This window comes from Protopterus annectens, chromosome 6.part1, assembly GCF_019279795.1.
Source record: "Protopterus annectens isolate FY-2018-M chromosome 6.part1, PAN1.0, whole genome shotgun sequence".
Classification (NCBI taxonomy): domain Eukaryota; kingdom Metazoa; phylum Chordata; order Ceratodontiformes; family Protopteridae; genus Protopterus; species Protopterus annectens.
Genome location: NC_056738.1, coordinates 220,965,335 through 220,974,227, shown reverse-complemented (window position 1 = coordinate 220,974,227; position 8,893 = coordinate 220,965,335).

The window sequence follows — 8,893 nt, the reverse complement described above, 5'->3', positions numbered from 1 at the left end:
GTTTTATCTGAGGAAGACATTCGAAAACGCACTTTTGTTGTTACAAGCGTTATTAAATCAGTTTTTATTTTACCCTATGGTTACCTCGAGTTTGTTGTACTGAACTAAATCCAGGACTGTATTGTTTGGGTCTCATACCCTTATTTGGTCTCCGGAGTGAACTTTGTGTGTGTTTTTAGTGTGATAAGGTAGTTAGGTTTGTGTCCTAATCCCAGCCATGCCATCTGCGTGTGTGTGTCTCCATCTGCCTGGGGACAGAATAATGCTTTTAGACTACTCTCACTCCATACAATCCCTATCGCCGACTTTTCCATTGCTGATGATGCCACCCACCTAGAAGTACACCTCTGGGTGTGTTGTGTCCCAGTAATCTCGGTAGCACGTTCTATAGCTGCGTAATTCTGTAGTGTGATAAGGTAGTTATGTCGGTGTTCTAATCCCAGCCATGCCAAGTGTGTGTCTTTGTCTGCCTGGAGACAGAATAATGCTTTTAGACTGCTCACACTCCATACAATCCCTATTGCTGACTTTGCCATTGCTGATGATGTCACCCGCCTAGAAGTACACCTCTGGGAGTGTTGCGTACCAGCAATCTCGGTAGTGTGTTCTGTAACTGTATAATGCTGTAGTGTAATAAGGTAGTGAGGTCTGTGTTCTAATCCCAGCTATGCCAACTGTGTGTTTGCGTGTCTCCATCTGCCTGGGGACAGAATAATGCTTTTAGACTGCTCACACTCCATACAATCCCTATCACTGACTTTTCCATTGTTGATGATGTCACCCACCTGGAAGTACACCTCTGGGAGTGTTGTGTCACAGTAATCTCGGTAGCACGTTCTGTACCTCTGTAACTGCTGTAGTATGATAGAATCCACAGGTAGGTGTTCTATTCCAAGGCATGACAGGTGTGTGTCTTTGGCAGTCATATCTTATGTGTTGGTGTCTGTGAGTGGCTAGCTACTGCATGTGTTGAGGGGCACGTTTTGTTGTTTTCCTGTATAGTGGCCATAAATGTCACAATCGGCCAAGAGGCTGGGTTGGCAAGACATACACATACATTCAGCAATAGGTTTGGTGAGTAATGTCAGCAGCCCTAATCTTACCCTTAATACAGTCTGAACCCCTGTGACACACAGAAACACACTTGCCTTGATATTAACAGCAGTACATAATCCAGGAGATGCATGTGGTTTCCTTTTCATTCTTGTCTAATGCTTTGGTGTCAAGTGGTCCGCTGTTGAGATATATATTCTATATCTACGTATATGTGTGTATATGTATATGTAAGTATATATATATATATATATATATATATATATATATATATATATATATATATATATATATATATATATTTGTGGACATTAGCACACATAAATCTACATGATGGAATACATGTCCTATACTGTTGAATGCCTGTGCTGGATGATCTGTACGTGATAACCTCAGATGCATGTATATCTGCCATGGCTTAGTAGTGGTAAAGCACATCATCTGTGGTGTGCAGGGTCACGGGTTCGAGCCATGCAGATGCTGGTTGTTTTGTTGTTAGGAAGAACAAGGGACATCAAATATGGTAATATTAAGGCGCTGTTAACCAGTTGTGTGTGGATCTGAGCGACAGTAAGCAGTGGTTATTTTTGGGGAGGCTCAGTATGGGTCATGTAACTATGCATTAGAAGACAATACTATGCAAATGAGGTGGAAAATAGTGAATCCCGTTTATCCCAAGGGTGTGATGCAGATCCCAAGAGTGTATGTGTATAGATAGCCGAGTGCAGGACTCATATATAGGTGAAAGCATGGGGGGGTGTCAGGCATACTATACGTACATTGGAGCCTTGTGTCTCGGGATTGCTCCTGGCTTAGCACGCCTAAGCTAGGGATGTGTCTATACCTGCCTAGTGCAATTGGGAGGGCAACAGCAGTAGGAGAGTAGTCAAAGTGAACAAGCTGGGCAAACAGGTGATAATTATCACAATCAGCAGATTACAGGCCCAGCCTGGCCCAAAACACTACGATAAAGTGAGCAAGCACCATACCCTCAGGTTTTTCCACACTCTACACCACCAGTGTATACATGCGGGAAATTTTACAAAACAATCCAACAAAATGAGAAGGGCTGCAGCAGGCAACATAGACCAACAAGTGCAGGAGGCTGAGGGTGGTGAGGATGTGTATGCTGCTGAACAACCCTCAGTGAGGAGACAGAGAAGACTGTATAGACCCAGGGTAACCTACAAGGGGCTACATGAGCTGGAGATAGTGGAGCACTATGGGGTGGACAGAGACCTCCTACAGCAGATTGTTGAGCTGTGCCGCCACACCTGACACATCAAACAGGCCAAGGGAAACCCATCTCAGTGGATACCAAGGTATGTGTAGGCCTAGGTATACTAGCCACAGGTACTACCCAAAGCACAACTGGGGATATCATGGGGAAACATAATGCTCCAGACAGATTAATTGGCTCTTCTTCTTCTTTTTTACCTTTCCCCATAAAGAAAAACACTTTTCCACGCGATCGCTCTCACAGCTGGGGAAGGAGGAAACGAAAATATTCAGGAGAGAACACAGACAATCAGAGAAGGCGACAGAGGCCGTAGAAAATATCTTCTTTAACTTATCAAGGTTTGTACTTGACGAAAATGACATTGCATTATTCAATAAAGGTCTATCATTCATTCCCTCTCAAGGGAGTGATTTATCACAAATATTGATAGATCTACGCTTATTTGGAAGAACTGTTACTCTCAAGCTATTTTTTAATAGTAAAGTTAATGGAACTGTTAGTTCTACCTTGGAAACTTTACAACACAAGTGTAAAAGCATTTTTACCCCACCCTTTCCTGGACATGTAGACTGTTTTGTTAAGATGTGCGAAAGAGATTTTTACCTCTATTTTTATAGTAATAAGAGGAAATGCATGTGTTTCAACTTATCCAAGCAAGAGAAGTTATCATTAACTAAGTTTATTAATGATCCCTCATTATGCATTAGACCAGCAGATAAGGGAGGAGGGCTTGTGTTATTAGACAGTCAAGACTATGTAAAATACATGACTGAGATGTTGAATGATATACAAACTTATGGCGCAATTAGCGAAGTGGAGTTAACAAAAATTATTAATAGCATTAATGATGCACTTTATGATATGTTAATGTGTCGTCAGGTCTCAAAGGAATTATATGATTTTCTTCTGATAGAACACCCACAAACACCCATTATCAAAGGCCTTCCAAAAATGCACAAAGGTCTGTCCCCACCTCCTATGAGACCCATAGTCTCTGGGGAAAGATGGATAACTGAAAACATCTCAGTCTTTTTGGAAGACACATTGAGACCAGTAGTTAATAATATTCATAGTGTTCTCAAAGACACATACCAACTACTTGATTACTTAGAGTCTTTAGATACACCCTTGGTGAAAGGTCAACATTTACTAATTACCATGGATGTACAAAGTTTATTTACTAGCATCCCAAATGACCAAGGTATAGAAGCTATAAGGGAACTTATTTCTACACATCCTTCATTTGATTGTAACAAACAGATTTTAATATGTCAATTGTTAGACCTTGTCCTTAGTAACAATGTATTTTCTTATGGCGAATGTTTATATATACAAAAAGCAGGGGTAGCAATGGGGACCCCTTGCGCTAATACTTACGCCAATTTGGTTGTTTACAAGTGGGAACAAGAGTTTGTATTCACACATCAGCACTTCTCCAAAGTTATAGTCTATAAACGATTCGTTGATGATATCCTAGTGGTTTGGGATGGAACTGCGGACGAATTCAATGAATTTATGCAACAGTTAGCAACCACCACCAGTTTTTTGAAGTTTACCACTGAAACATCATACGAATCAGTGAACTTCCTTGATGTAACTTTGTTTATTGAAAAAGATAAACTCATATCAAAGTTACATAGAAAATCGTGTTGGAAAAATACAATACTACGATTCGATAGTATGCATCCACGACACATTTTTAATGGTATTGTAAAGAGTCAGTTTAATAGATTATCTAAACTTTGTAAGAATGATACTGATTTAGTGGAAGAAGCAGATAAAATGGAAAACATATTTCTTGAAAGAGGCTATAACAAAGCTAATGTGAGACAAATCAGAACAGATATGCTAGATAATATGAATACCAACAGAAATATAGTAACACATAAACCAACCCACAATACAGCCACAGCATGTAATTATAGCAACAACATTAATAATAATAAAAATAGAAGAGAAAAAGTGAGGTTCCTAACCATATATTCCAATGATATTTATCAAATAAAGAAGATCATCATTAATAACTGGCATGTCCTGACAATTGATGAAGAGACACAAAATATAGTAGGAAAGTTCCCCTCATTTGCTTTTAGGAACAATAAAAACCTGAAACGACTCTTATGTGCCAACTCAGGAGTAGTTAATACTAATACTAATAGCCTTTCAGTTAAAATAGGCACATTTCCTTGCCATCACTGTAATTATTGTAAATACATTTCTCAGAATCAAGTTTTTACACATCCCGTAATAGATGGTTTTTCTTTAACCCCGAAGCTTTATGCCTCATGTGATACTACAGGCCTAATTTACCTAGCAACTTGCACATCATGTCCTAGTTTTTACATTGGGATGACCAAGAGAAAGTTAAAAGACAGAATATACAACCACATCTACGACATCAAGCGTGGCAATGAACTAAATGCTCTAGCCATGCACATTAAACTCTGTCCTGGTCATTCTTTTGTGTTTAAAGTACTCCAAATTGTTAAACAGAACACAAGAGGAGGGGATTACATGCTATTACTTGAGCAAATAGAATTAAATTGGATTTTTAAACTGAAGGCACATGTTCCACCAGGCCTCAATAGTTATATCACACTCAGATCTCATCTCAAATTACGGAGATAAATAATACTAATAATAAAAAATAGAGATAATAAATATATAGCCCCACCAAGTAATACATGAATAGCTAAGTCACATTATATTATTTATGTTACACCATGCACTTTATATTCGCTGGTGTTTATTTCAGCTCTTCCATGTTAGATACAGTTTGACTTATAATATTTCATACTATGCTTACATGATTCTTTAGACATTATACATCTGTCTTTGCTTAGTTAGGTATGTTTTACATTTTCTAGTTATGCATGATTGATTTTTTAGTAAATTATGTATTTTCACATTCAATGGTTGTTATTAAATTTATTATTTTCAATATATTTCTTATGTCTAATATTTATATATGGTTAGATTTAGGCATTACTAACTGAGATTTTAAATCTGAGGAATTTTATGTAACATAAACAGTTTCTGTCTATTGATTTAGATACACATGCATAAAAATGGTGAAATATCAAATATAGTTCTAAAAATCTTAAGAATTTTATACTTCATATTTATTTGATATTCTCATTTATTTATTTATTTATTTAAGTGTTCAGATTTTACATTGAATTCTTTGTTTGCCTAGTAATGAATATTTTATAGCATTTCCATTTGAAGGAACCCAGATTCATGGTTAATTGATTTATTGCTTAATTAATTTATTGTTCATGATTCTATTGATGATGAGATGGTTTTATATAAAAGGAATTCACAGTAATGTTTTAACTTATGGTCTGAGGAAGCGTATCCTTTGATACGCGAAAGCGCTTACCTAATAAAGCTGTTTTTATGGTCAATTAAGCCTTATCGTGGTGAATTCCAGGTTTGTTCCTTGTTCTAGGCCTAGGTATACTAGCCACAGGTACTACCCAAAGCACAACTGGGGATATCATGGGGATCTCACAGGCATCTGCATCCAGAGTATTCCACCAGTTCCTGGATGCCATGTCACCGCATGCCAGTGAGCATGTACATTTCCTCAACACATGTGAGGTGTTGACCAGCAAAATGCATCTCTTCCACCAAATGGCAGACTACCCTGGGGTAGTGGGTGCTATAGGCTGCACGCATGTATGCATCAAAGCACCACCCAGTGAGCAGGGTAGGGCCTACATTAACCGCAGGGACATCCCCTCCATCAACTGCCAGGTCATATACGAAGCACAGGGCATTATACTGAATGTGTGTGCTGGCTGCTCTGGAAGCTATGATGATTCCGATATATGGCATCTGACGCAGCTGTACCACAGCTTTGCCAATATGGACATCCCCTACGGTCACCTAGTGGGGGGATGCTAGGTACCCACTGGAGCCATGGCTGATGACACCCATCAGAAATGCACACACACCTGAACAACTACGCCATAATGAGGCACACGCACAGGTCAGAAATAGAATAGAGAGTGTGTTTGGGATGCTCAGGTCACAGTTCCAGTGTCTGGACACATCCGGTGGAGCCTTGCAGTATTCACCAGCTACATGCACCCAAATTGTTATGGTATGTGCTATGCTACACAATATGATCCTGTGGAAACAGCTGCGGCAGGAACAGCATAGGGCAAGGCTACACAGCCCCTCACCAGTGCCAAGGCCTGTACAGTAATAGAGTAACTCGGTGGAGGAACAACCTGAGCCGGACCCAGTAGGCAGAAGGAGGCATGCCCAGTATGACCTGGCCCTTGCAAAGAGGCAATGCATAGCATATGCACTGACACAGTAGGTACCCAGGGAATGTCACACTCTCTGACTCCCACAGACAGTAAAAGGGATGCTAAACATGATACTACCTGTGCTCAGCCATGTATAGGAAGTGCACTGTGTGCATCTGACATAGGTAGCCCTCCAGCAACATGCTCAGGTCTGGAACACCCTCAAGGTAAGTCAATCAACCTACCAATTGGCAGTAGTATTAGAATGTGTTGTTACTTGTAGCTATGGTATGGATGTGAGCATGCAAGGGAATTTGGTGGCCGAATGTTAATGCAGCGGATAGTAGACGTGCATAGTGGCACCATGACATCTGTAGCACATACCGGGGTCACCATAGTAGCCAGTAGTACACAGGGTGTCATAATCCACTGTGGGTATTGGGCTGAGCATCATGTGTGTCCATACAGCCCACACAAGTATCAGCCAGCTGGACAGGTGTAGACCAACACAGACAAATGCTGTACTATGGCCTCTGAATATGCCCAATGGATGACCCCCCCCCCCCACAGACCCACACAGACAGACTTCAGCAGGCCAGGCAGTTGGATGTAGGTTGTGAAGGCTAGGATTTCTGAAACTAATACGTTGGTAATTAAAGCTAAGATCGGGAGTACACTGGTATGCCTCTAGCCAGCACAATAGGTAGGTCTACACAACTGAAATGGAATACCTGACATACCAGTACAGTAGTAGCAAAAGTGTACAAGTGTCAGCTGTGCCCCTCTTCCAACATACGCATGTAACAGTCAGGTGCGCCCCCCCCCCCCGGTGCTGTGTAAGAATGTGGATACAGTCGGATGTCCCCCCATGCTGTGCAGAAATGTAGCAACAGTCAATGCCAGATGACCGATGGATACCCTGCAGACACAGCATGCCACCTGTCAGTGTACAATGTAGAGGTCGGCACCACAGTACTGACTACCTTGACATGTAACACATGCGATACAGTTGGCCATACTGGGCATGCTCAAACACATGAAGGTATGAGGGCAATGTCAGTCAACATCATGTGAAATGGTCATACTGGGCATGCTCATGCACATAAACACAAGACAGCCAGGTCTGCAAACACCAGTGGTCCGGACATATCTGCCAGTACATTTGCTATACTGTTGGATGACTGTGCTCTATGGTATGTGTGTGGTACTGACTATTGTTTGTATATTTGCCATGGTGTATTGGTAATTCACATTAGCTGTGTGTGCAGGGTGTTGCTACTAACACTTGCAAAGGATGGTTATTTGTTTGCAGCCAGAACAAGCCCATTGGATACGGAGTGAGTAAGGCACATTGAAGCAGTTGGGAGTGGTTGTGCGTGGGTTTGTGTGGTGTTAAGCACTGCTGACCTCTGGTTACAGCTTCTTACACTTGTTTAGACTCCACATTTCTTTACCAGTGCAATACTCGCATACTGGTCAAGCACGCTTACACCCGCTCGCTCCCTCACTTGGACATGCAGTGACATTGGTGCTTGGATGTGTCACTCACGCTGGGTGGGCGCAATCCTTTGTGATGCCTATTACATCAGACTACATGACTACAGTATCGGGTATGGCTGACCATTAGGCGACGGCATGGCGTTCGACTGTACGGAATCGGCGGCCTGTCCAGTGAGTTACTCATATTATATGCGTGTTCCTCATACAATCTGCTCCCATTTGGCTGATACATAGGAACCGATACTCTGCAATGCAGACAAGTAAATGTGTTTTGGGACCCATATCCATCTGCCAAGACATGCTACCGCATACCTATTGTAGGTTTGCCACCTTTTAAATTGGCCGAGGTGTGACTTTAGGATTAACACCTGTCCCACTTTGCGTGGGAAAGTCCCTCCATAAGCTATGTGTCATGCAAAAATAATTAAGACATAGCAAATGTCCTGATTGCAGGACAATATTATATTCTACATTTCTCTAATAGTTGCATGTAACAGTTATTGTATATATGATTTTTCTATATGTTATGTGAAGTAGCATAAGCAACTGGACTGCTACTAGACTAAGCTTTTATTTGAGCTAATACGTATAGTTCTGTACTATGCACGGCTGTAGGTATGTTCTGACCTGGTACGTCTGACATTTCTATGGAGCAGGTTCCACTTTGGCCATTTGGAAAGGTGGCAGCCCTATAGGACCTATATGTAGAGATGTCAGATTTGGCAAGGCAACACATAACCACAGCCAGTAGAAAATAGACTACTTCACCGGTTTGTATAAGTAAAGGTTATTCTTGTAGCATTATAGTTGCTAATACTGTTTCCTATAACATCTAGGTGTT